The 25,699-nt window shown below is 40.1% G+C and overlaps 1 pseudogene; it reads left to right on the top strand.

The window, feature by feature from the left end:
- The first annotated feature begins 15,506 nt into the window (after nucleotides 1-15,506).
- LOC147903444 (cytochrome P450 CYP72A616-like) lies at nucleotides 15,507-25,612 on the top strand (annotated as a pseudogene).
- The last annotated feature ends 87 nt before the right edge of the window (nucleotides 25,613-25,699 follow it).

Genomic DNA, 25,699 nt, shown 5'->3' with positions numbered 1-25,699 from the left:
ATGTACTATACATCACTTTGGAACGTGGCATAATAGGTATGACATGCCACCATTGGTTGATAGACAACCTAATTCAAACACAAATACAATCATGTTATTTTTCTTGCATTAAATATTTAAAAGCGAGTATTTTTATATGTGTGCACAGTACTTGTTCACATTGTTGAGTAGTACTAGTGTGTCCTTCCTACTTTGCCAAAACTTTGTGGAGTCAATAGTTACAAAGCCACTTGCATGGTGTTTGATTGTTGCATTAGGGCCTCTTTCCACCACGTCCTTAAACCACTTTACATCCAAAACATACACAAAGAAGCGTCGAAAGTCAAGCGTAATAATATCTTCGATCATGCCACAATAATCATCCATGGCTCTATTGGCTCCCTCAAAGCTAGCAATGACGCCGCAATCTGTATTTTGCACTGGATGTCACCCATGGGTCAAGGCTTGGCAAGACAATAGGGAGTTAATGCAAATGGCACCTGGCAAGGGACTATCACATTGAACAATAAGACAATGGGGAGTCAATGCACCGAAGGGGCAAGGCTTGGCAAGACAAGTGGGAGTTAATACAGATGGCACCTGGCAAGGGACTATCGTGACATTGAGCAATAAGGCAATGGGGAGTCAAATTATGCAGATCGCACGAATTGAGGCTCTTTAAGAGCAACAATTTAAATTGTAAACATATGTTCAATCTATATCATTTTGGATATAAAGACTCTAGCTGAGAGCAATATCTCTCAATGTAATCATATAATAATAGCTATAATTGCTATTATACCTCTTTGGTTCAATACAAACTTGGGTTTTTGGCTGCATCATGTCTTTTTTCTATTTATTAAAAGCTTTAAAAATTTTGTGCATATTGCGAGTGACAATGTTATTTTCATGAAATATTTAAGTCTCCTTTCATGGATTTATAAAATTATCACGTCAAGGAAAAATATTAAAAATAATTAAATTAACAAATAACTTAGATATAGCTAGAATTTCTAATATAGGATTATTTCAAATTCTTGCATGTTGGTGCAAAAGTATAGATTGAAAAAACAATATTTTTATGTGAATATGATAGTGCCACAAAGTGAACTTTTGATTTGGGAAGAATATTTTCAGAAAGTAAAATTTTGATTTGGGAAGGATATTTTCACAAAGTAAACTTTTCATTTGGGAAGGATTTTTGGGCTTCATCCAAAAACAACAAATAAATTTCAAAATTAATGAAATAGGTATTCATGGATGATTATTGTGGCATAATCCAAGATATTATTAAGCTTGAATTTTGACGCTTCCTTGTGTATGTTTTGGATGTAAAGTGGTTTAAGGACGTGATGGAAAGAGTCCCTAATGCAACAATCAAACGCCATGCAAGTGGCTTTGTAACTATTGACTCCACAAAGTTTTGGCAAAGTAGGAAGGACACACTAGTACTACCGCAACAATGTGAACAAGTACTGCACACATATAAAAATACTCGCTTTTAAATATTTGATACCTTCGATGCAAGGAAAATAACATGATTGTATTTGTGTTTGAATTAGGTTTTCTATCAACCAATGGTGGATAATAATAGATGGTGGCATGTCATACCTATTATGCCACGTTCCAAAGTGATGTATAGTACATTTACTAATATGGAGCGTATGGAGATTAATCATGGCCATGGAGGTGATGATGACTGTGATACGAGAGAGGAGGATGATCATGAGATAGGAGATACAAATATTGAGGCCATTACTCATGAGGACGAGCCTACCATTGGTAATGCTGATTTCGATGAGCACATGAGTAGCACAAGTAGTAGTGGGTTGAATGTATTTGTAGATCTAAACACTTGTTTGGATTTTGAAGTAGATAGTTTGGCAAGGGTTGATCTCATTGAGGATGAGATTGAACCATAGCCCATCATTGATATTGGCAAAACTATTTTACATATTGTCTCATTCTCCTCACCTCACTTAATTCTTATATATGTGGGCTTGCAAAAAAGCATTGATGTTTTTGCTAAAATTATGTGCTTTGGTAATCATGGGCAATGTTTGGAAAGCAGTGATGTACACCAAAATCTCACTTTCTGTATTCTCTGTTTTACATCTAAATACGCGTCTAATTCTCAATGTAGACGTGCTAATACATGCACAAATAGACACATTGATAAACGCAATGTTAGACGGGCCCATATTTTCTCAATGTAGACGTGCTAATAGACGTGTTAATACATGCATAAATAGACGTGCTATTAGACACGCCCATAATTTCTCTATTCAAGCAACGCCTATAGACGCGCCCGCTATTTTGTGCGTCTATCAAGTGCATCTATAGTTGCTTTGTGTTGTTTTGAATTTATCATTAAATTATCCAAACTTAGAGAAGTTAAAATGATCTAATTTTTATCAATAATGACTTTGTGGTGAATTGTCTTTCCCATAATAGATCCATTGTCCTAACTGACCCAATGAGTATTTACCCGTTGGAGATCATTACTATCAAACCCACTTATGACACTTATTTTACCACTTTTATCAACACTTCAATTACACTTTTGAGGCCTTTTATTGGTGAGTATGAGATGCACACATTTTAGAAAAAATATAAATTACCTTGTCCTAATATCTCTTTCATCCATGCTGTAGGCAATCAACCCACAAGTTGTGCATATAAAGTGTGTGTTTCACAAGTTCTTCCACTTATTTACAATGCTTCACCCTATTCTTGGGATTATATGGATTTGGTTAGACTAATCAACTTAGTTGCTAAAAATGGATTTGATCCTAACTTAATCAGTAAAAATATCCTTAGCTTTTTGAAGAAGAACGGGTTTCTTGGTTTATGCTAATTTGAGATTCATTTTACTCTTGGGTGAGGGGTAAGTTCCACATGGTGGGCTTATTACCCCTCACCATGTGGTCTTATCCGCTGGGTTGGGGGTGGGACACACACACACACACACAAGGATACTTTCTCTCACATATACATCACTACAACGAATAGGCCCTTTTCCAATGAAAATATCGATGTTTTTTACACTTTTTTTTTTTAAACGAGCGCAAAGGTCGTTATTTACGTGGTTATAAGCATCGAAAAAGAACGGTTGCTATATAAGCGTCGCTATATAGTGATGCTAATAAACATCGCTATATAGCAACACCGGTAATTGTCGCTATATAGCAACACTGGTTAATGTCGCTATATCGACAATTAACAGAACTAAAAAAAAACATTAGTGGGGTCCGAGACCTCATCAATCTATAATCCAAATAAGTTAGGTGATAACGTGCATCCCTACTTCACTCTAATATTGCTAACCACCATGTCAAGCATTCCCCTCAAGGGTCCAAACTTTGCCAATCACTGTCTCATACAATGTGTAGATCCCCCAATGCATAACCTCTCGTACACCGATGTCTTGCAATCTTTGCATCAAATCAATGCGTGGTATTATATCAAAATCCTTGAGGGGATCCACAAACTAGAAGTAGATAGTCCTTTTCCCTCCTTCCCCCACATGCTCGTCCTCCTCAATGATGGCTTTGAGTGTGAAGATGTGATCCACAATAGTGAAGTCCCATTTAAAGTTGGCTTGTCTAGCTGCTCTCACGTCTAAAGAGAAGCCGACAACTTACCTCTAGTAATGATACTAATACCACCTTTGAGAGAGCAGTAAAATAAAGACTTCTATGAGAAGCAACTTTCTAAGACAGTAGCTAAGAAAGGGGCATGCAACACTGTAGCTTACAACACAATCATAGAAGAATATTAAGCCTCTACATTAAAATTTAAAAAAGTTATGTTTCTCATGGGATTTATCATCTTACATGTGCTATTCCCCATATGCTAAAAGTTAAAAAAAGCATGTCATCTAAAATTATTCTAGTTAACACGAAAACCAAGTTGACTTGGTTGATGTTTAATTGTAATTCTCTTTACTTATTAATAAATTGTTCAAGAATTACCGATCTCTGCAAGTTTCTCACACACACTATGTATGCAACTGATGCACACAACCTTTGCTTTTCAAAGAGAAAAGAGGTCAAAATGCGAGAGTTGCAATCAACACAATTGTACGAGGGTGCTAGGATGTCTAAACTACGTGCTTGTCTCTCAATCTTGAATCTACAAGTACACTATGGGTGGTCGGATACAAGTGTCTTGGCCTTAATGAGGTTAGCTCTTGCATTAATTTGACTCATTATTTGGATATTGTTTGTTTTGAGAATCATCATTTGGATAGTGTCTTTGTCATAGGTTGCTCCAAAAGATGTTTCTTGCACCAAATACCATGCCCGCATCAAGAGATGAAGCGAAAAAGATGCTAACAATGGTGGGTATGGATTATGATACCATCCATGCTTGCCGTAATGATTGTATTCTCTTTCGTCGTGAGCATGGAGATTTGGCTAGTTGTCCAAAGTGTGGGGAACAATGATATAGAGATGACTTGCAGGGTGAGCGGATACCGGCAAAGGTCTTGAGACACTTTGCCATCATTGCAAGAATACAACACATGTTCCGATGCAAATCCATAGCAGAGTTGATGACATGGCATGCATCTCATCGGTCCACTTATGACACATTGAGGATTCCCGTAGATTATGCAGCTTGGAAGCACATAGATAATCAGTGGCCAGACTTTGCGAGGGAGCCACGCAACTTACATCTTGGGCTAGCCATGGACAGCGTGAATCCTTTCGGTTTACGCTCGACATCTTGGTCGACATGGCCCATAGTCGTGGTGAATTACAATATCCCACCATGGCTAACAATAAAAAAGGGACACCTCATGCTTGCACTACTTGTGCCAGGAAAGTACAAGGCAAAAAACATGGACATGTACATGGCACCTTTGATAGAGGAGTTACAGATATTATGGAGAGGAGTGTAGGTTTTTGATATTTCCTGAGCTCCTAGACATACCAATGATATTTTGGTCAGGGGTATCTTGATGTGGACCGTGCATGACTACCCAGGATATGGAGAGTGCGCAGGTACGTGGTTGTGTCTTTACATGTACAATGAGTGATTATGCTTTTTTTACTCTCTTTTGCATGCATGTCTTGTACTAACACATTCATGCACGCGTGCAGGACTTGTTACAAGTGGGTACCATGCTTGTCTTGTTTGTGGACTTCTGGCTCTGAAATCGCTTGCACGCTACTCCAAACATATGAGGAAAAATGTTTATGAAGGTCATGCTAGATACCTTCCGCTCGACCATCTCGCACGTGGAGGTCAACTTGATCCACCACCATCATATTTGAAGGCAAGTGATTGGATTCAAGCTTGGAGGGTGAATGGAGAGGAACATCCTCCTTGTATGAAGAGGCTATCGATCTTTCACAAGCTTCCTTATTGGGGTTAGTTACAAATCAATCATCTCTTGGATCCCATGCATATCTTCAAGAATGTGGGGGCTACTATTTGGGCACGCTTGGTTGGTTCCAAGGACTCGAGAGGAGTGCGAGAAGACTTGCGTGCTATGAATAGGATGTCTCGTTTGTGGCCCCAAGTGCATGCTTCGAGAAAAGTTGTCCTCCCGAAAGCAACATGGATCCTCTCTACGAGCGAGGAGGCACCGGCCAAGGCAGACATTGCCTCTTTTGAAACACCGATAGGGTACATGCGTTGCTTGAAAGGAGCATTTTCAAAGAACAATAAGCTTAGTGGGCTCAAGTCCCATGATTGGCAGAAGGTCTTACAGGTATTCTAAGTAGAATTAGTGTACTGATAATCGTGATGCGTTAGCGTAATTATTATTATGTTATATTGTTGACATGACTTCATTGTTGCTTTGATAGTTCATCCTCCCAATTACAATAAAAGGGTGCATACAAGAAGACATTAGAAATGCTATATTCAAGATCTGTGGTATTGTGAGGTATGCTTACTATCAAATCGCATTATGTATTTTCTTCATGGACATGTGAAATAGGTGGATATCTCAAATATCTTACATATGCATGGACATGTGAAATAGGTGGATATCTCAAAAAGAAATCTCTATATCGAGCATCGAGAAGGCTAGGGTGGAATCCATCGAAGCCGTATGCTTGCTTGAGAAGCACTTTCCCTCGAGCATTATGACAACTCAAGTCCACTTGCTTGTGCACATAGTTGATGAGGTGGCTATAGCAGGTACCATTCATAGTCGATGGATATTTTTTCTCGAGTAGTTTATGAAAACTTTGAAGGAGTTTGTAAGACAAAGAGCAAGACCGGAAGCAAGCATGGCAGAGGGATGGCTTGTGCAAGAGTCATTAGTATATATCACAGAGTTTCTTGCATCCAGTACGGCTGATATGCCGCAAGCTTGGCACAACAAGGATGATGATCGCATCATTGGCGAGGTTCCCCAAGGAAAAGGGATTGAAAGAAAGATGAGCGAAGAGAAAATGGAGAAATTCAATAAGTTTTGTATCCTCAATAGCCCTGAGATGCAGAAGTGGATTGAGAGATATGAAGTAGCCAAAGTAGAAAGAATAAATGCAAGGATGAGATTCAGAGTAATGTACAGGCGATCACAACCATATCCATGGGATCTGGCTCTTCTCCCTACTCACATGTCACTTGATTGGCTACAACTGGCTCTACGTAAAGCCGAACGTGATGGAGAGACAATAAACGAGCATGAGCGAGAGTTATCATCTAGATATACGGTGCATGTAAGTTTCTTACCTCTTGACGTAATTAAGTAATTATTTGTGGCAACATATGCTATAAAATAAATGCATCTTCATTGTTTTAATGATGCTCTTTTACAGTACAAAAAGTACAGTGCATTATGGTCATATGGACGACATTTTCGCATGGAACGCATCGATTCAAAGAGAGTCACGTATGATTGTGGAGTCATGGCTAACTTCACACAAGATAGCTGAGCAAGTGCTTCAGATACCAATCTTCTCTCCTCACAGTTGGATTATTGTGGAACCATACGCGACATCTATGAAATTGATTTCAGACGATTTACTATTTTCATTCCTGATGTAAAATGATTTAGAACTACTTACAACGGTCCCCATGCAATAGTGAGAAAAGATAGCAGCGGTCTCTTTGCAATAGACTCCACCAAACATTGGACCGATGAAAGTGATACTTTTGTTCTTCCCGAGCACTCTAATGATTTAATTAGTCAAAGCTTTCGTTTTTAAAGTCCATTGATACATGTACTTGAGCATAATTTCATATATATAATTGACGACATTTGGCACCCATCTTCAATATAGGTGGTTTTTCATCCGGATCATTCTGATCCAAGATGGTGGTACGTGATCCAAGTTGCACCACGAAGTAAGCAAATTTTTGAAGATCGAGATGTGGATATGGAGATGCCACTACCAATGCCGGATCCAATTGATGAATCTAGCGAAGAAGATGTAGATCACCATATGAGCCAAGAGGAAGATGCGAATAATGACATCGCATGGGAGGAGGATGGAGATCACGATATTGAGGAAGAAGACAACAATCATCAAGAATCACCACACTTAAGCTTTATTGAAGAAGATGATCAAATACTTTTAGGTGAACGTATGATGGTAGAGTACGATGATGATATAGGAGGTCAACTCGGTATAGAGTTAGAGATAGACTTGTTTGGTGCCTTAGACTTGGCTCAAGATGAAACAGTTGATGTAAATGCTCTTATTTGATTTGTCTCATCTCAAACTTGGACATGAATATATGAGCTTCAAACGCTTCATGTACATGCTCTCATTTTTTTATTCTCTATGAGCTCAAACATGTATGAAAATTTAAAAAATTTTGTCATTGGAAAAAACTAACTTTTAAGGCCTATATTAAAAAAAAAACCTCTTTGGAAAAGCGTCGCTATAAATTTGTATATCAGTGTCGCTATATAGTGACACTTAAAAGTCGCTATATAATGACTTTTGTAAAAGTTGCTATTTAGCGACTTTTAGCAAAAGTCGCTATATAGCTACAATTTAGGAAACCCGCTTTTCATACCGACGATTAATGCTAAGCGAGCGCTAAACATAGGTACGTAAACGTCGTAATAGGGTCCGTGTGTAGTAGTGAAATCCAAGAATTTTCTTGATTTGTGCAACCTCGGATGCCCCATTGAAATAGTGTTGGATCGAGGTATGCATTTTGTCAATGAGGTTATCCAAGAACTCTTCTTAAAACCTGGTCCTTGCCCATCTTGTGTAGTTGTCTTGCAATGAGTTGATAGGGTGCTGATTTCCTAAACCCTAAATCCTAAATCCTAAATCCTAAATCCTAAATCCTAAACCCTAAACCCTAAATCCTAACCCTAAAATACAACCAAAATTTAATGAATTTTTTTAATTTGTGCAACAGGTTGGATATATCCCCCAACGTGTTGCTCAAGCAACAGGTTGGGGTGATATATCCAACCTATTGCACAAATCAAGAAAATTACAAAAAACAAGAATTTTCTTGATTTGTACAACAAACTGGATATACGGTTAGGGGTGCACTCCCAACCTGTTGCGCAACAGGTTGGGGATATATCCAACCTGTTCCACAAGTCAAGAATTTTCTTGATTTGTGCAACAAGTTGGATTGAGCAACAAGTTGTGGGATATATCCAACCTGTTGCACAAATCAAGAAAATTCTTGACTTGTGGAACAGGTTGGGGGGTATATCAACCCGTTGCACAAATCAAGAAAATTCTTGACTTGTAGAACAAGTTGAGCAACAGGTTGGGGGATATATCCAATCTGTTGTACAAATCAAGAAAATTATTGATTTGTGCAACAGATTGGATATATCCCCCAACCTATTGCTCAAGCAATAGGTTGGGGGTGCACCCCCAACCTCTTACAATAGGTTGGGAGGTATATCCAATTTGTTGCACAAATCAAGGAATTTTCTTGATTTGTGCAATAGGTTGGATATAACCCCCAACCTGTTGCACAAATTAAGAAAATTCTTGACTTGTGGAACAGGTTGGATATATCTCCCAATCTGTTGCTCAAGCAACAGGTTGGGGGTGCACCCCCAACTGTATCTCCAATCTATTGTATAAATCAAGAAAATTCTTGATTTGTGTAATTTTTTTAATTTGTGCAACAGGTTGGGGGATATATCCAACTTATTGCACAAATAAAAAAAATTCATTAAATTTTGGTTGTATTTTAGGGTTAGGTTTAGGATTTAGGTTTAGGGTTTAGGATTTAGGATTTAGGATTAGGGTTAGGATTTAGGGTTAGGGTTTAGGGTTCAGGGTTTAGGATTTAGGATTTAGGGTTTAGGATTTAGAGTTTAGAATCTAGGGTTTAGGATTTATTGTTTAGGAGATTAGGGTTTAGGAATTAAATGTTTAAAGTTTAAGATTTACGGTGGTTAAGATATTTTGGTATTAATTGTTTAAAGTTTATCCAACCAACCGTATATCCAATCTGTTGCACAAATCAATAAAATTCTTGATTTGGGCAATTTTCTTGATTTGTGCAATAGGTTGGATATAGCCAATACTAGGTACGATCCTTTGCAAAGGCTTTACTTTAAGTAATTATAAGTCTAGCTAGTTAAAGTATCCTACTTATTAGGGATAAGGACATAGGCTAAAAGCACACCGATTCATATTTTCTTACATTCATGTTGCATGGTGTATCAGAAGAAATGAAGAAGTATGTCATAAGAAATATTCATAAGAAATATGTATTCCATATCATGGATTCATACCATGGATATCTGGTGGTTGCTAAAGTAGAAAAATGATATGGATTCAATGATACTGTAGTTTTGTACAAAGCCTTAAAGGCTTTTGCAAAGTATTACATATTGTAACAAAGATAAGCTAAGAAAGCAGCCCATTAAGAAAAAGCAGCCCAAAAACCCCTTTCGTCAAAGAAAGGCCCCTTTCGTTAAAGAAAGACCCCTTTCTTTAATGAAAGGGGTTTTTGGGCTGCTTTTTCTTTAAAAAACCCCTTTTGTCAAAGAAAGACCCCTTTCTTTGATAAAAGGGGTTTTTGGAAAGCAACCCAAAAACCCCTTTGATCATAAAAAAGAGGTCTTTGGGCCCCTTTTTTTAACATGGCCCACGTGAAAAAAAGAGGTCCAAATACCCTTTCTTTGTCAAAAGGGGTTTTTGGGCCTCTTTACATAGTCCATGTTGAGAAAACATGCACAAAGCCCCCTTTCTTTGAAGAAAGAGGCATTTGGGCTTCTTTTTTTCAAATGGACCTTCTAGTGAGTATGCATGGTGGATGCTTTAGCTCAGAGGATGCTAAAATTAAAGTAAACATGTAGGGTAGTTGTGAATAAAGGGGTCTCATGAACAAAATGATATTTGGAATGTTAGCAAAAGATTACATATTTGCTAGATGAATTAGTAATATGTTCAATGTGGTTAAATGGGCAGTAAAATATAGCATCTTTGTGGGGTGGTTTTGTGACTAAAGGGGTCTATCATGCTCCAACAAAATTGTGTTGTGAAAGACCATACGCAACGCTAAAAAAAATTTGCTAAGACCAAATGCTCGAAGAAAAGACATACCCATTAACAGTCATGCTCTTTTCCAATGCCATGCTTATAACAAGCAATCATCTAGCTTGTGTGTATCGTCGTTCCAAATCATCCGAAAACCCAAGACCCCTCCTGTCTTCTTCTCACTTCTCATTCGCCCAACTCAAACCTCTATTATGCTTCCGCCTTCTCATAATCTCCTCCACGGACTAGTTCTCTCAATTCAAATGCTGTCATGATCTGATGGATCAACTTTTGAAGGTAACTTCTCATCAGCATTGTGTTTGATTTTTGCATCCCTCTCCAAAGTGTGCAAGTGGACAAGATGGCAACTTGCAAGGCAACATAGAGATCAGATTCCCGGTTTACTCCGATACGGGTGGGCTAGATTTGTAAATTGATCTATAGATCCTCACCTGTTAACTAACTATCATGCATTCGAGGTGATCACAAAATGACATGAAATGACTAATTTGGGCAAATGCAAGCAGTGATGGAAGGCGGCTGGAAATTGCCAATTGCACTCAAAAAAGCAAGGGTTAGCTACAAGTACTAGTTCCTCGGGAAGTGGCAAACAGAGTTCTGTCAAAGATGCATGTGCCAACCATGGATAAGCTGTGTGGTCTGAAGGGAAAAACGATGTCACAATTCACCACATTTAGGTATCACATTTATGGGAGGGTTGTTGCGTGCGGGCTGTAAGGTGCAAGGGACGTACAAAGCGGTCGGCAAAGTGGATGAAAACTTTTGGGTAGTAGGGGAGCATTTTGGTGGTCCAGTGCATGAAGCATGTCCGATCGATCATCATGCTGCCTTATCAAAGTGGCTATAGTATGTGGAACTTTAAGAGTGGAAGCATGACAGCATTTTGCATGGCGTAGGCATGCTCTAATTTTCAACCTTTCAACTTTTGGTGACGAGGTTTTGTAGTGGGCTTAATTAACAATAAGACTTTCTATTTTTTGAGCAAAATCATTCGAGCATCTGAGCAAAATGAATCAAGAATTTATTTTTAAGCCTAAAAGTTCATGAAATGAAGCCATGCTTAGGGACCCCTTTTGTCAAGGAAGGGCTCTATGGGCCTCTTTTGTTCGCATTGCCCATATTGGGCAATTTTAGAAAAAGGCCCAAAGACCCCTTTCTTTGAAGAAAGGGGTTTTCAAGCTACTTTTTTTTGCAAGAAAGCAGCCCAAAAATCCCTTTCATTGAAGAAAGAGGTCTACGGGCCATGGTAAAAAAAGGACCCACAGACCCCTTTCTTCTATGAAAGGGGTTTGGGGGTTGCTCTTTTTCAAAAGAAAGTAGCCCAAAAAACACACTATTCAAAATTTTTGGACTCTCTCTGCTAGTTTGGACTTTTTTTTTGAGCATATCCTCTCCACTCAACTTCACTTAGTGAACTCAAAAATTGGGTTTATTAGAGCACTAAATGGGTCACTTACATATAAATATGACCTTATTAAGCTAAAAAGTCAAGTGGTGACCTCTAATTTAAAAAAATATGGCTCAATGAAGCTATAATTCCCAAACTTGTGCATGGTGCCCCTATCCAATAAGTATAATAATAATAACAATAGTCTCCTAACTGTTAAATCTTCTTCAGAGCAAGATAACATCTCTACTTTTTTTCCCTCAAAATAAGTTTTCTTGATATCTTGAAAGTATGTCTTTGGAACAGTTTCGTCTTGGTCCTTGAGCGTTCTGTGTGCTTACATATCAAATATTCCCATTGTAAGATATCTCCCAATGTTTCAAAGTCTCCATGTGGATATTTTAAATGCACTTCAGGATTTACAATATTGGTGATTATCACTACACATCTTCTCTCACCACAACATTGGAAATGACATACATTCATAGGATCAAGACTATGAATTCGTCCAAAAGCCACCACTTCATTCTTCTTATATAACACCACATCCATATCCTCTGTTAGGGTGAATACCTATTTTATGTACAAAAATAGATTAGCAACTCAAAAAAGACACAATAAATAATCATTCATAGCAGTCAAGACATGTACAACGTGGGAATTCTGAAATTGAGACACAGTATGTTAGCCCCTTGGAAATTGAACCTGGATATATCCAACCTATTGCACAAATCAAGAAAATTACAAAAAACAAGAATTTTCTTGATTTGTGCAACAAATTGGATATATGGTTGGGGGATATATCCAACCTATTCCACAAGTTAAGAATTTTCTTGATTTCTATAACAAGTTGGATTGAGCAACAAGGTGGGGGATATATCCAACCTGTTGCACAAATCAAGAAAATTCTTGACTTGTGGAACAGGTTGGGGGGTATATCAACCTGTTGCACAAATCGAGAAAATTCTTGACTTGTAGAACAAATTGTATATATCTCCCAACCTGTTGCTTGAGCAATAGGTTGGGGGATATATCCAATCTATTGCACAAGTCAAGAAAATTATTGATTTGTGCAACAGATTGGATATATCCCCCAACCTCTTACAACAGGTTGGGAGGTATATCCAATTTGTTGCACAAATCAAAGAATTTTCTTGATTTGTGCAACAGATTGGATATATCCCCCAACCTGTTGCACAAATTAAGAAAATTCTTGACTTGTGGAACATGTTGGATATATACCCCAACTGGGGGTGCACCCCCAACCGTATATCCAATATGTTGCATAAATCAAGAAAATTCTTGATTTGTGCAATTTTTTTAATTTGTGCAACAGGTTGGGGGATATATCCAACCTATTACACAAAAGTTTTGGTTGTATTTTAGGGTTAGGGTTTAGGGTTTAGGTTTTAGGATTTAGGATTTAGGGTTAGGGTTTAGGGTTAGGGTTTAGGGTTTAGGGTTTAGGATTTAGGATTTAGGATTTAGGATTTAGAGTTTAGGATTTAGGGTTTAGGATTTATTGTTTAGGAGTTTAGGGATTATGAATTAAATGTTTAAAGTTTAAGATTTACGGTGGTTAAGATGTTTTGGTATTAATTGTTTAAAGTTTATCCAACCAACCGTATATCCAATCTGTTGCACAAATCAAGAAAATTCTTGATTTGTGCAGTTTTCTTGATTTGTGCAATAGGTTGGATATAGCCAATACTAGGTACGATCCTTTGCAAAGGCTTTACTTTAAGTAATTATAAGTCTACCTAGTTAAAGTATCCTACTTATTAGGGATAAGCACATAGGCTAAAAGCACACCGATTCATATTTTCTTGCATTCATGCTGCATGGTGTATCCGAAGAAATGAAAAAGTATGTGATAAGAAATATTCATAAGAAATATGTATTCCATATCATGGATTCATACCATGGATATCTGGTGGTTGCACAACAAGACAAAGCACCTACAGACGCGTTTACTGAACTAAATAAAAAACTTACGGACGCGTCTATTTGTGCATCTATTTTTTCTTCTAGAGACCCGCATCTAACAGCGTGTCTTTATAGTAGACACACACGCGTATAGATGTGCATTTACATGCGTAAATAGATGCTCTGCTTAAAAATTTTAAAAATAAACAGATGCATCGTTAAACGCATGTATAGACGCATTTTTAAACGGTTTTATAAACGCGTTTATAGACTCATAAATAGATGCTTCTCGAACAGAGAGACGCGTTTATAGACGCACTGATAGATGCGCTTTATAATATTTTTTTAAAAATTTACAGAATGCTGTGTATGTTGTGTATGCTATATAGTTACAAGAATCCCATTTCCACATTGTGTAATTCAATTCTTAAAGCCAACCGCATTTTAATTACAATTCCAAAAAAAATATTACAACTCCAAAATGCAATAAAATTGAAAGCTGAAAAACTGATTGTATGTACATATAGCACGAAGCTAAGCCACGTCATGTGGCTTCAAGTACAAAAAATAAGAGCAGTGTATATACAAGAGGCACGAAGCCAAGCCAATGGCTTTAAGTACAAAAAAGAGTAGCTAGCACTACTTCTACGACTAATCCTTGCTCCCTTCCACGCTCCTTTCTGCGCTCCCTTTTGTGCCTCCTTCCACGTCGTCTTGTGCACAGGCCTGTAAACAAGGGACAACATATATCAATGTATGAAAAATCGAATCTTTACTTATAATATTGACATTATTTAATTACTTTCAAATACCTCGGGGGCCACTCCAGTAGCCTGGATATACTACTCCTCAGTAATCAACCCGTCATGATAGAAGTGTCTCCATGTATCTCCTCTGCGATGGTGGCGGTGGTAGGTTGTCTCGACAGGAGTAGGGTATCTGCCCACGATATCAAGCTACAAGACGAAACAATTTGCGGAGGGATTAGTACAAAGAAACAACCTCCTAAAAAACTACATAAAGCAATATAATTTGGGATCGAGACTTACAAATTGGACCTCCCATGAACCAACACCCCTTGCTCCAAAATGCATGCTTCCATATTGCTCCATCTGGATCCTTCGTGCCTCCACGTGCTGCAGACTGGGGTCCTCCCTCGCTGACTTCATTGCTTTCTTCCACTCACGCTTGTGAGTGGTGTGGGACGGACCCTTTGATGGTTGACCGCCCTCGAGCCTGGGAAGCTCCGCTAGTGCCTGCCTCTTAATAAGCGAAGATCTTTTATTGCCAAGTATCGTAACAATCTTTGACTTGGCCCATTTATCTGTGAACTGGCGATTGGGGCGGTTAGGATACCTAGAGCGAACAGCAGTGAGGGTCTCATCAGCCAACCTCTTTGGCCGGTCTTTGTAGTGGATAAAGCAATCTCTGTAATTGGTAGCCATTACAGAGCGCATGAAGGCCATGATGTCCTTCCCCCGTGCATCCATCAAGATGCCTCCTGTCTGAGTGATGTCATAGAATATCATACCATCACCTGGAGACACGTCTAATTCATCTGAATCATCATCATCCCCACTGCCACCCCTCCCAAAGCACTATGCCATGTATCCCCCACCGCTCTCCTTGCTACTACGCCTGCTATCGTGTCGTGTCGAGCTAGTACACTGGCCACTCGTAGCTGGAGACTGCACGGGACTATGTGGACCACTCATAGCTAGAGAACCAAGTCTCAACTGCACAATAGTATGCCAATGGCTCTGCGAGATAGAAGGACCTCCGGAGGACCTCCAGACGGCATGGTGGAAGGGGCATAAGACGGCATGGCAGAAGGGGCATAAGACGGCATGGGGGAAGGGGCATAAGATGGCATGGGAGATGGGCCCGCGCTGTGTAGCCGGCTGGGCTAGGCTGACTTTGCTGGGGTGATCTCAGCTGGTGTGGGGTGGTTTGGAGTCTTCCTGGCCACATGATGAAGTGAAAAAAAGAAAAAACGACGATTAATGATGAGCTAAGAAGAAAGGGGAAGGGAAGAGAGGATTACTGTCGGAGCACGTCTATAGATGCGTCTGACTAGCACGTCTATTTTTGCGTATAACAGCGCGTCTATAGATGTGGCTGTCTGTGTCTACAAACAGGCTAGATGCTCATCTAAACACACCTGTAGACGCGGTTTTAGACGTGCTCTGAGATGCATCTATAGACGCGCTCCGACAGACGGACTTTTCTAAAAAGTAGAAAAGGACATGCGCCTGACACAAAAACGTAACACTGATACCCAAATCATGCGTTTTTTGGATACGAGAAAGTAGAAATCCAAAGAGAGCAAACTTCCAAAAAAGATCAACTGCAAAAAGACTTACCTTGGATAGAGGTATGGAAGTCTAATAGCATGTCTATATATGCGTCTAAATACACAGATAAGACATGGTTTTAGATGCGCACCACAAAATAGACATACGCAGTTTTAGATGAGCCACAGAATTTAAAATTAAATATTTGAAGAAAAGCAAATTTTTTTGGGTTGTTTGTTTATAGGATGTCTTCATCTTCAACAAGTAGCTCCAGTGAGGATGAATCCCTCCGTATCCACCATCGCGAAATGTGGTTAGAGCAAAAAATCAAATGTATGTGTGATCGATGTCGAGGAAACATGTATCGTGCACGTAGGATTACACTCAATCACATCTCAAAGTATGGATAATGGGATGTGACCGTAAAAATGGTAAGGGTTTGTAAGTTAGGGTTGATTGAGATACCTATGGGTGTTCATATGTTTGAGTCATGATCCCGTTTTAATTTGATACAGGATGTAGTGCCACACCTGCATATGTTGCCCTATGCTCGCCGTGAGGAGGTGAAGCGTCGGCGATATGAGGTGGGATCTTCAGGAGGGACCGTTACAGATGCATGGAGTGATGGTGATAGTAGCCCTCCACCATTACCTCATGAAGCCATGGAGGAGGAGGTGTTTGATGATATGGTGCGGGATTTATATGTCCATCAAGGGAGGGATGATAGCATGGAGCAAGATGATCTTTTTACTGCACCATCGACTCCACTGTTTGAGGGGTGCACATTCTCTGTTCTACGTGCCTCCCTGGAGTTACTAAACTTGCAAACCATCTATGGATGGAGCAATGCAAGTTTGAATGCATTACTCAAGTAAGCTTTAAAGTCTATTTTGCAAACATGGTGAATTATGCTAGTGGGTCAATTACTCGAATGCTTTTCCTCGTTTATGGTCTTCACGTGCAGGCTATTATGTAAAATGCTTCCATGGGAGAATAAATTACCAACCTCAAGAGATATGGTAAGGCAACATGTGACCTCTCTTGGAGGATTAGATTACAAGCGCATCCATGCATGTGTCAACGATTGTGTTTTGTTTCGTGGACTACATAAGAATGCAAGAGAGTGTCCTACTTATGGAGAGGCAAGATATAGAGCAGATCTCAAAACTTTGGACATGCCTCATAAGGTTCTGCGACATTTTCTCATAATCCCTCGCATCCAACATATGTTCAAGTGCAAATCTATTGCAAGCTCATGTCATGGCATTCCTCCCATCGATCAACCGATGGCAAGTGGAGAACTCCCGCGGACTCTCCTACGTGGAAGCATATTGAAGACACATGGCCAAGCTTCAAGGAAGAACCTAGGAGCTTGAGACTTGGATTAGGTATGGATGGTGTGAACCCATTTGGTCTCAAAAGCACCTCTTACAGTGTATGGCCAGTGATATTGGTGAATTATAATCTTTCACCCTCTATGGCTATTAAGAAAGGACATGTTACGCTGTCCCTTCTAATTCCAAGGAAACATAAAGTCAAAAATCATGATGTTTATTCGTAGGCTTTGATTGATGAGCTAGAGATACTTTGGAGAGGTATCAAGGTGCATGATGTGAGCAGGCCTCCCTCTCACGAGACTTCAACTGCAAAGCAGTCTTAATGTGGACAATGCGTGACTTCCCAGGCTATGGCGAGTGTTCAAGCAAGCATTGCACTTCTAATTATGAATAGGCAAAGGATGTGGCACCCTAAACCCACCTTCAACTCTTAATTGTGTCTGTTGTTCAGCTCCCACTACATCGAATTACCATGCATGTCCTGTTTGTGGTCCTTTGCTAGTTGCCTCACGGGCAGATGCATTGAATAAGGTCATCTATGAGAATCACCATCGATTTCTCCCACCTGATCATCCTAGATATGTTGCCCCTTGGAATGAAGTCCTCCCACAATCACTCACCGCGGGAGATTGGATGAGAATTTGGGATGGTTCCACGACTCCTCCACCACTTGGCATGAGTCGGTAAGGGTTTGTAACTATTGTGTGCTATATTGGTTGGAAATAAAGATTGCCCGCTAACACCAACTTTTGTTTAGATACTCCATCTTTTATCGTTTACCATATTGGTCCCACCTCAAGATCAATCACCTGCTTGATCCCATGCATATCTTCAAGAATGTGGCATCTACCATTTGGGAGCATTTGACAGTGAAGCACGCTATTACTACAATTCGTACTCCCACTGGATGCATGAGGTGTTTGAAGGGAGCCTTTACAAAGAGCAAGAAAAGAGGTGTAGAGCAATTATATGGCTTAAAATCTCATGATTGGCACAAGATGCTCCAAGTAAGTATTTTATGTGCATAATATCTTTTTCCTTTCAAATTTGTGAGTGAATAATTACTCGGGGGGGTCACTCATCATATGTAACCCTATCACGTGAGTTCAATAGAAGGATATTTTCTGTTTCTAAAATTTACAGAAATAAATATACATAAGGGACTAATTAAAATAGTTTTGAGAAAAATTTACAGATTTGTATAGAAAAGGGGTACATTTTATTAATGAAAAATTTACAGATAAGGGATTTTAGAAATAGGCCTTGAACGCACGTGGTATAGAGGGTTTATACATAGTGACCCCCCCGAGAATAATTATAATCAACTAATCAACCACCTCCTCGTGGGTTCAGTTCATACTACCTACTAGCATTTCACGTAGTGCATCGAAGGACATGAAAGATTGTATTTACAAGATGGGTGAGCTTGTGAGGTACTTTACATGATACAAAATATGATGCATATCAATGCTCCATGCAAGTTTGAATGCATATTGCGAATATGCTATTGCGAATATGCTATACTTTTTCATTTCTAGGTGTGTGAGCTCAAAGGAAATAGACCCCACCACGCTTGAGAATGCTCGAGTGATGTCAGTGGAGTTGGTTTGTTTAGTGGAGGAGACATTTCCATGTTCTATTCTCACAAGCCAACTACATCTTATAGTGCATTTGGTGGATGAGATTGCTATATGCGGTACTATACATGCACGATAAATGTTCTTCCTTGAGCGCTTCATGAAGACCTTGAAGGGCTTCGTGAGATAAAATGCAAGACCCGAAGATAGCATGGCCGAGGGATAGTTGGTACAAGAGTCACTTGTATATATTTCTGAGTTTCTTGTTGATGTGCATAGCTCTCTCCCACGACTATGGAGAGATGATGAAGACCTAAGGATGACCTCTATTGTGCCTCAAGGGAAAGAACGCAACAAAGTAATAGACACGGAGTTGCATAATAGTATCAACCTCTATTGCGTGCTTAATAGTGATGCGATGAAAAGATGGGTGACAAGATAGGAGGATGCAAAGGCAAGAAGACAAGAAGAAAGGGCCCTCTTTCGTACACACCACGGATCTCGTGTGCCATACCCTCAGTATCTAAGAACACTTCGAAAGGATATTCATGTGGATTGGCTACTTGATGAAATGGAGAAAGCAGAGAAAGATGAGGGGATGCATATCACAATGGAAGAATGGGAGTATGCTATGGGATGCATGAGCAAGGTCGATATATAGAATGTTATGCATAAGTTAGGAGCTTTCAATAATTTAGATTGCTTATTTAATTGATTTTTTCTTGGTGTAGTACACTATGTTCAATGCTATATGGTGTGACGGCAAGCATTTTCGAACACAACGGATTGATGATAAGAGAAATACACAAGATTTCGGCGTCATTGCTAGCTTTGAGGGAGCCAATGGAGCCATGGATGATTATTGTGACATAATTCAAGATATTATTACGCTTGACTTTCGACGCTTCTTTGTGTATGTTTTGGATGTAAAGTGGTTTAAAGATGTGGTGGAAAGAGGCCCTAATGCAACAATTAAACACCATGCAAGTGGCTTTGTAACTATTGACTCCACAAAGTTTTGGCAAAGTAGGAAGGACACACTGGTACTACCGCAACAATGTGAACAGGTACTATGCACACATATAAAAATACTCGCTTTTAAATATTTGATGCAAGAAAAATAACATGATTGTATTTGTGTTTGAATTAGGTTGTCTATCAACCAATGGTGGATAATAATAGATGGTGGCATGTCATACCTATTATGCCATGTTCCAAAGTGATGTATAGTACATTTACTAATATGGAGCGTATGGAGGATGATCATGGCCATGGACGTGATGATGACTGGTTGATTTCGATGAGCACATAAGTAGCACAAGTAGTAGTGGGTTGAATGTATTTGTAGATCTAAATACTTGTTTGGATTTTGTAGTTTGACAAGGGTTGATCTCATTGAGGATGAGATTGAACCGTAGCCCATCATTGATATTGGCAAAACTATTTTACATATTATCTCATTCTCCTCACCTCACTTAATTCTTGTATATGTGGGCTTGCAAAAAAGCATTGATGTTTTGGTTAAAATTATGTGCTTTGGTAATCATGGGCAATGTTTGGAAAGCAATGATGTACACCGAAATCTCACTTTCTATATTCTCTAGTTTGCATCTAAATACGCGTCTAATTCTCAGTGTAAACACGCAAATAAATGCCCTAATACATGCATGAATAGACGCACTGATAAATGCAATGTTAGAGGAGTCCGTATTTTCTCAATTTAGACGTGTTAATACATGCACAAATAGACGCATTGATAAACGCAATGTTAGACGGGCCCGTATTTTCTCAGTTTAAACGTGCAAATAGACGTTTTAATGCACGCACAAATAGATGAGCTGTTAGACGTGCTATTAGACACACCTGTAGTTCCTCTACTCAAGCAACGCCTATAGACGCGCTCGCTATTTTGCATGTCTACCAAGCGTGTCTATAGTTGCTTTGTGTTGTTGTGTTGCTAAAGTAGAAAAATGATATGGATTTAATGATACTGTAGTTTTGTACAAAAGGCTTTTGTAAAGCATTACATGTTGTAACAAAGATAAGCTAAAAAAGCAGCCCATTAAGGAAAAGCAACCCAAAAACCCCTTTCGTCAAAGAAAGGGGTCTTTCTTTGACGAAAGGGGTTTTTCTTTCTTTGACGAAAGGTGAAAAAAAGAAGCCCAAATGCCTCTTTCTTCAAAGAAAGGGGCCTTTGTGCATGTTTTCTCAACATGGACTATGTAAAGAGGCCCAAAAACCCCTTTTGATGAAGAAAGGGGTATTTGGACCTCTTTTTTTTACATGGGCCATGTTAAAAAAGGGGCCCAAAGACCCCTTTCTTTGACGAAAGGGGTTTTTGGGCTGCTTTCCAAAAACCCCTTTCCTCAAAGAAAGGGTAGCATAGGGGGGTGCAGTGTTTGAGCTCAAGGCGTTTGTGAAAGCCAACCTTTTGAGAGAGAGGGTTTCTTGTAGCTTTGGGAGAGGAGATTCTTGAGTAGTTTCTTATAGCTTTGGGAGATTCTTGAGGAGATTGTGAGATTCTTTGACGAAAGGGGTTTTTGGGTTGCTTTTTCTTTAAAAAAACCCTTTCGTCAAAGAAAGGGAGATGAGATTCTTGAGTGGTTTCTTATAGCTTTGGGAGATTTTGAGATCAAAGAATCTCAGAATCTTCTCAAGAATCTCCCAAAGCTATAAGAAACTACTGAGATTTTGAGATTCTTGAGATTCTTTGACGAAAGGGATTTTTGGGCTGCTTTTTCTTTAAAAAAACCCTTTCACCAAAGAAAGGGAGAGGAGATTCTTGAGTAGTGTCTTACAGCTTTGGGAGATTCTTGAGGAGATTCTAAGATTCTTTGAGATTCTTTGACGAAAGGGGTTTTTGGGCTGCTTTTTCTTTTAAAAAACCCTTTCGGCAAAGAAAGGGAGAGGAGATTCTTGAGTAGTTTCTTATAGCTTTGGGAGATTCTTGAGGAGATTTTGAGATTCTTTGACAAAAGGGGTTTTTGGACGTCCTCTCAGCCTCAAGAAGAGTCTGTACATGGATCCTTCTTCTCTGTGCTACCACTTTGGCTATCTCTCTGGCCTACGTTTTTTGGAAACTCTTTCTGACCTTGTGGTTTAAGCCCCTTCGAGCCAAGCGCTTCTTCGCAGGTCAGGGTTTGAGAGGTTTCCCGTACCGTGCGTTCAGCGGAAACGCCCCCGAGATCGCTGCTTTGACAAAGCAAGCTGCCAGCGCTCCTATGACCCGGCTCTCCCACGACATCGCTCCACGGATCCTACCACATTTCTTCTTATGGTCACAGAGATTTGGTGATGCTTTGTTCCTAGGACTCCAATCTGATTTTGTTGTTAGTACCGCACTCTAACAGTATTTGACTGCATTTCTGTAGGCAACCCATTTTTCTTTTGGTTCGGCCCGGAAGCCAGCGTATTTGTGACGGAGCCTGAGGAAGCACGGGAAGTCCTGTCGAACAAGTTTGGGCACTACTCGAAGCCCAAACCTAGCCCTGAAATAATCGAGTTGGTCGGCGAGGGTCTAGTGTTTCTTCCAGCAGAGAAATGGGCTGCACATCGTCGAATTATCAGCCCCGCCTTCTTTTCGGAGAAGCTCAAGGTGCATTTCTAGAAATGAAGTGCCGTAACACTAACGCTTTCTCACGATTTGGCGTTCGTACTGTGAATCGTATTGGATTCTCGGATGATTTCGTGATACAATTCTTTTACACAGGCTATGACGCCCACAATTGCAGCATGCGCGGTCTCTATCATGGATAAATGGGGATCTGAGATCGACAAAGATGAGTCAAAATGTAAGGAGATTGAAGTTTTGGGAGAGTTTACAAATTTGACCGCCGATATTATTGCACACACGGCCTTCGGCAGCAGTTTAGCAGATCAGGGTAAGCGATTGTTCGAGATACAGCATGAACAGCAGGTTCTCCTTGGCAAGAGCGCTCATAATATCCACATCCCAGGATCAAGGTAAGCCACGACTCCGTCCCCACAGCTTCCCGCAGCCGATCAATCGCTGTTTCTCATTCTGTAAAACAAATCTCCAAAGGCAGCTGTTAAAGAGTGCGTTGGCATACTATATGCCAATTGTAAGCAAATGCAGCCGCCCGATTTCGAGAGGAACTCCATCGGAAATTCATTTGAATTCTCCCCGGATTTCTGCGCAAGGAGCCTTGTTAACTTCCTCTTTTGTCGGCTGCATGGTGTGAAGATTGTTGCCAACGTCTACGAATCTCCGCCGTTGGATGCTCGCTAGCCAAATGAACAAGTTGTTGCGTAAGATGATATACAGCCGCCTGGAAGCTGAGAGCGCAAGCTCGTATGGGGACGATCTACTAGGGGTGATGGTGGCTGCGAACGCAAAGATATTGCAAGGGACACAAAAGAACCTGACGCTGGAGATAGGAGAGATTATGGAGGAGTGCAAGACGTTCATGTTCGCGGGGCACGATACGACGTCGACGCTGTTAACATGGACGGTGATGCTTTTGGGGAGTGACGTGGGGTGGCAAGAGCGGGCGCGAGAGGAGGTGCTGGCGGTGTGTGGGAAAAATGTACCCAGCGCAGACGCAGTCAACCGCCTCAAGATCGTAAGTACTTGAATCTTATATATTAAAATCGAATAGCAGCATCAGGAGTGTGGACTCAATTGGCCGTTTGCTCTTTCCTCTTCACAGCCCAATGCCGAAAACTAAGCTAACACAGACAATTAAACAAGTCTTCACGCCGAAAACCAAGCTACTGCTTACTGGCAACATTTTTCCCGGGGGAGGGTGGACGTCCAAACTTTTCCTGGCTTCGAGTGTGCTGCTTGATACGAGGAGAAGTAGAGATTGCAGAATAGGAGGGACCATGCAAGAAGTGAGATTATTATAATTAGGAGGAAGACCAGCCATCTTGGGAAAACGGACATGTTGTTTTTCCAAAGCTAAAGGACGTGGACGAGCTACTGCATGCAGTGCAAGATGTCCCATAGCTTCGCAATCAAAATGTGACTAAAGCGGTACCTTTTGCATAAATAGGATAAACACCTGCCTATCACACAGCTTTCAATCTGGATCATTCACCCATTCAATATGCTGTGAATTCCGTCATACAGAACACTAGAGAACATAGAATAACAGAACAGCTTTTTTAAGCTTCCTCTGCTCCAACCCCCTGTAGCGTGTTGTCCATCTCGCTCTTATTCCCTTGTTAGTTGTCCTTTACGAACGAAGGGAACAATTTCAAGTATACATCCAGCTCCAGTCGAATGCATGACTTCCTCCAGGTAAAGCTCTCTAGGAAACAAGCTGGATGCACGTATATTCCAACCCGCTTCGGTCTAGAATTTTGATAATTGTTCATAAACTGATGTATTAATTTCATTCAGTTGGATTCTATATCATTTTGTTACGATGGAGCCTCGTTGGCCTTACTACATCCAGGGAATACAATTCAGTAAATAGCGAACAAAGTTTAGATGTTTTCTTTGCATGTAGCAAACATATGAGAGTGGCGCAAGTAACATGTTCAATGGATGTGTTCTTCATCACCATTGCATGCACGTTTTTGGCGTTTGGGCTCTCTTGCTTTGTGCATGTTCTGGATTTTCTGAAATTAGCAGCTAGTTGTTTGATTGCATTCGTGACTATGCTCAAGTCATTGAAAGTTTATATGGTGCTGTGTAGGTAGTTTCATAGTTATAGGCGGTTTGATTGCGTTTGATTGCGTTGATGAGCCAACCAAGTATGGTTTAAGAAGTTGCAAAGATTGACCAAGGAGTTTTGGCTCAAGAGTAGCAAGAGCTACTTAAGGCAATTGCAAGATCACAAAGTGTGCATTTTACAAAGGCTTCAACTTGTTTACCGTATTAATGCACTCAATGGCTTTACTACAAGTTGACAAACAAGTGAGACTAGTTGGGTAGTGATGATCCATGGAAAACTTTAACGTAATGTTCCAAAAAAACTAGCAAACTATATACAATGTACCTTAGAATTTGGAAATTTATCCGAAATAATATTTTTGCATGTTTGCAAATTCTTTTATATTTTAGTTATGTTTTGGCCCTAAAACTTGAACATTTTTAGGAAAAACTTGCAAGTTCTATAAAAACAAGAGTTCTTCATGAACATCAAAACAATGTAAGGAAAAGCAGAGTCGAATTCTTATGCTCAGTAGGTTAGCTTTGCAATCAAGTGACTAGCTAACCCCATTGATTGTGCATGATATTGTGGGTGCAGGTGGGGATGGTGCTCAATGAGGTGCTAAGACTATATCCACCAGCTCCATTGGTGGCTAGGCAAGCTCCCAAGGACATGAAGCTAGGAGAGAAGCTAGGTTAGCAAAGGACACAAATATATATGTGCCTATCATTGCCTTCCACCATGATCCCATCTTTTGGGGTCCCGATGTCAACCAATTCAACCCTTCACGCTTTGCTGATGGCCCAACTAAGGCCTCCGCAAATCCCTATGCCTTCATGCCTTTTAGCTTGGGGCCTCGTAGTTGCTTTGGCCAGACATTTGCCATGCTAGAGGCCAAGGTCGCCCTCTCCATCCTTCTCCAACGCTTCTCCTTTTGCCTCTCCCCCTCCTACACCCACTCCCCTGCCACCCTTCTGAATTTGCAACCCCAACATGGCATGCATATCATCTTCCATAAGCTCCCCACCTAAATAGCTAGTGCTGTCCCCAGGTAGTTGACCTCTTAGTCATTGTAAATTGAAACGTTATAGCACATAGTATGGATAAATCATTCTATA

The sequence above is a fragment of the Dipteris shenzhenensis genome, chromosome 3 (genome assembly GCF_047967505.1).
Source record: "Dipteris shenzhenensis isolate YYH24624 ecotype China chromosome 3, Dip_SZ_1.0, whole genome shotgun sequence".
Classification (NCBI taxonomy): domain Eukaryota; kingdom Viridiplantae; phylum Streptophyta; class Polypodiopsida; order Gleicheniales; family Dipteridaceae; genus Dipteris; species Dipteris shenzhenensis.
Note: the sequence above shows the minus strand (reverse complement) of the source record. Positions and strands in the feature narration are given on the sequence as shown.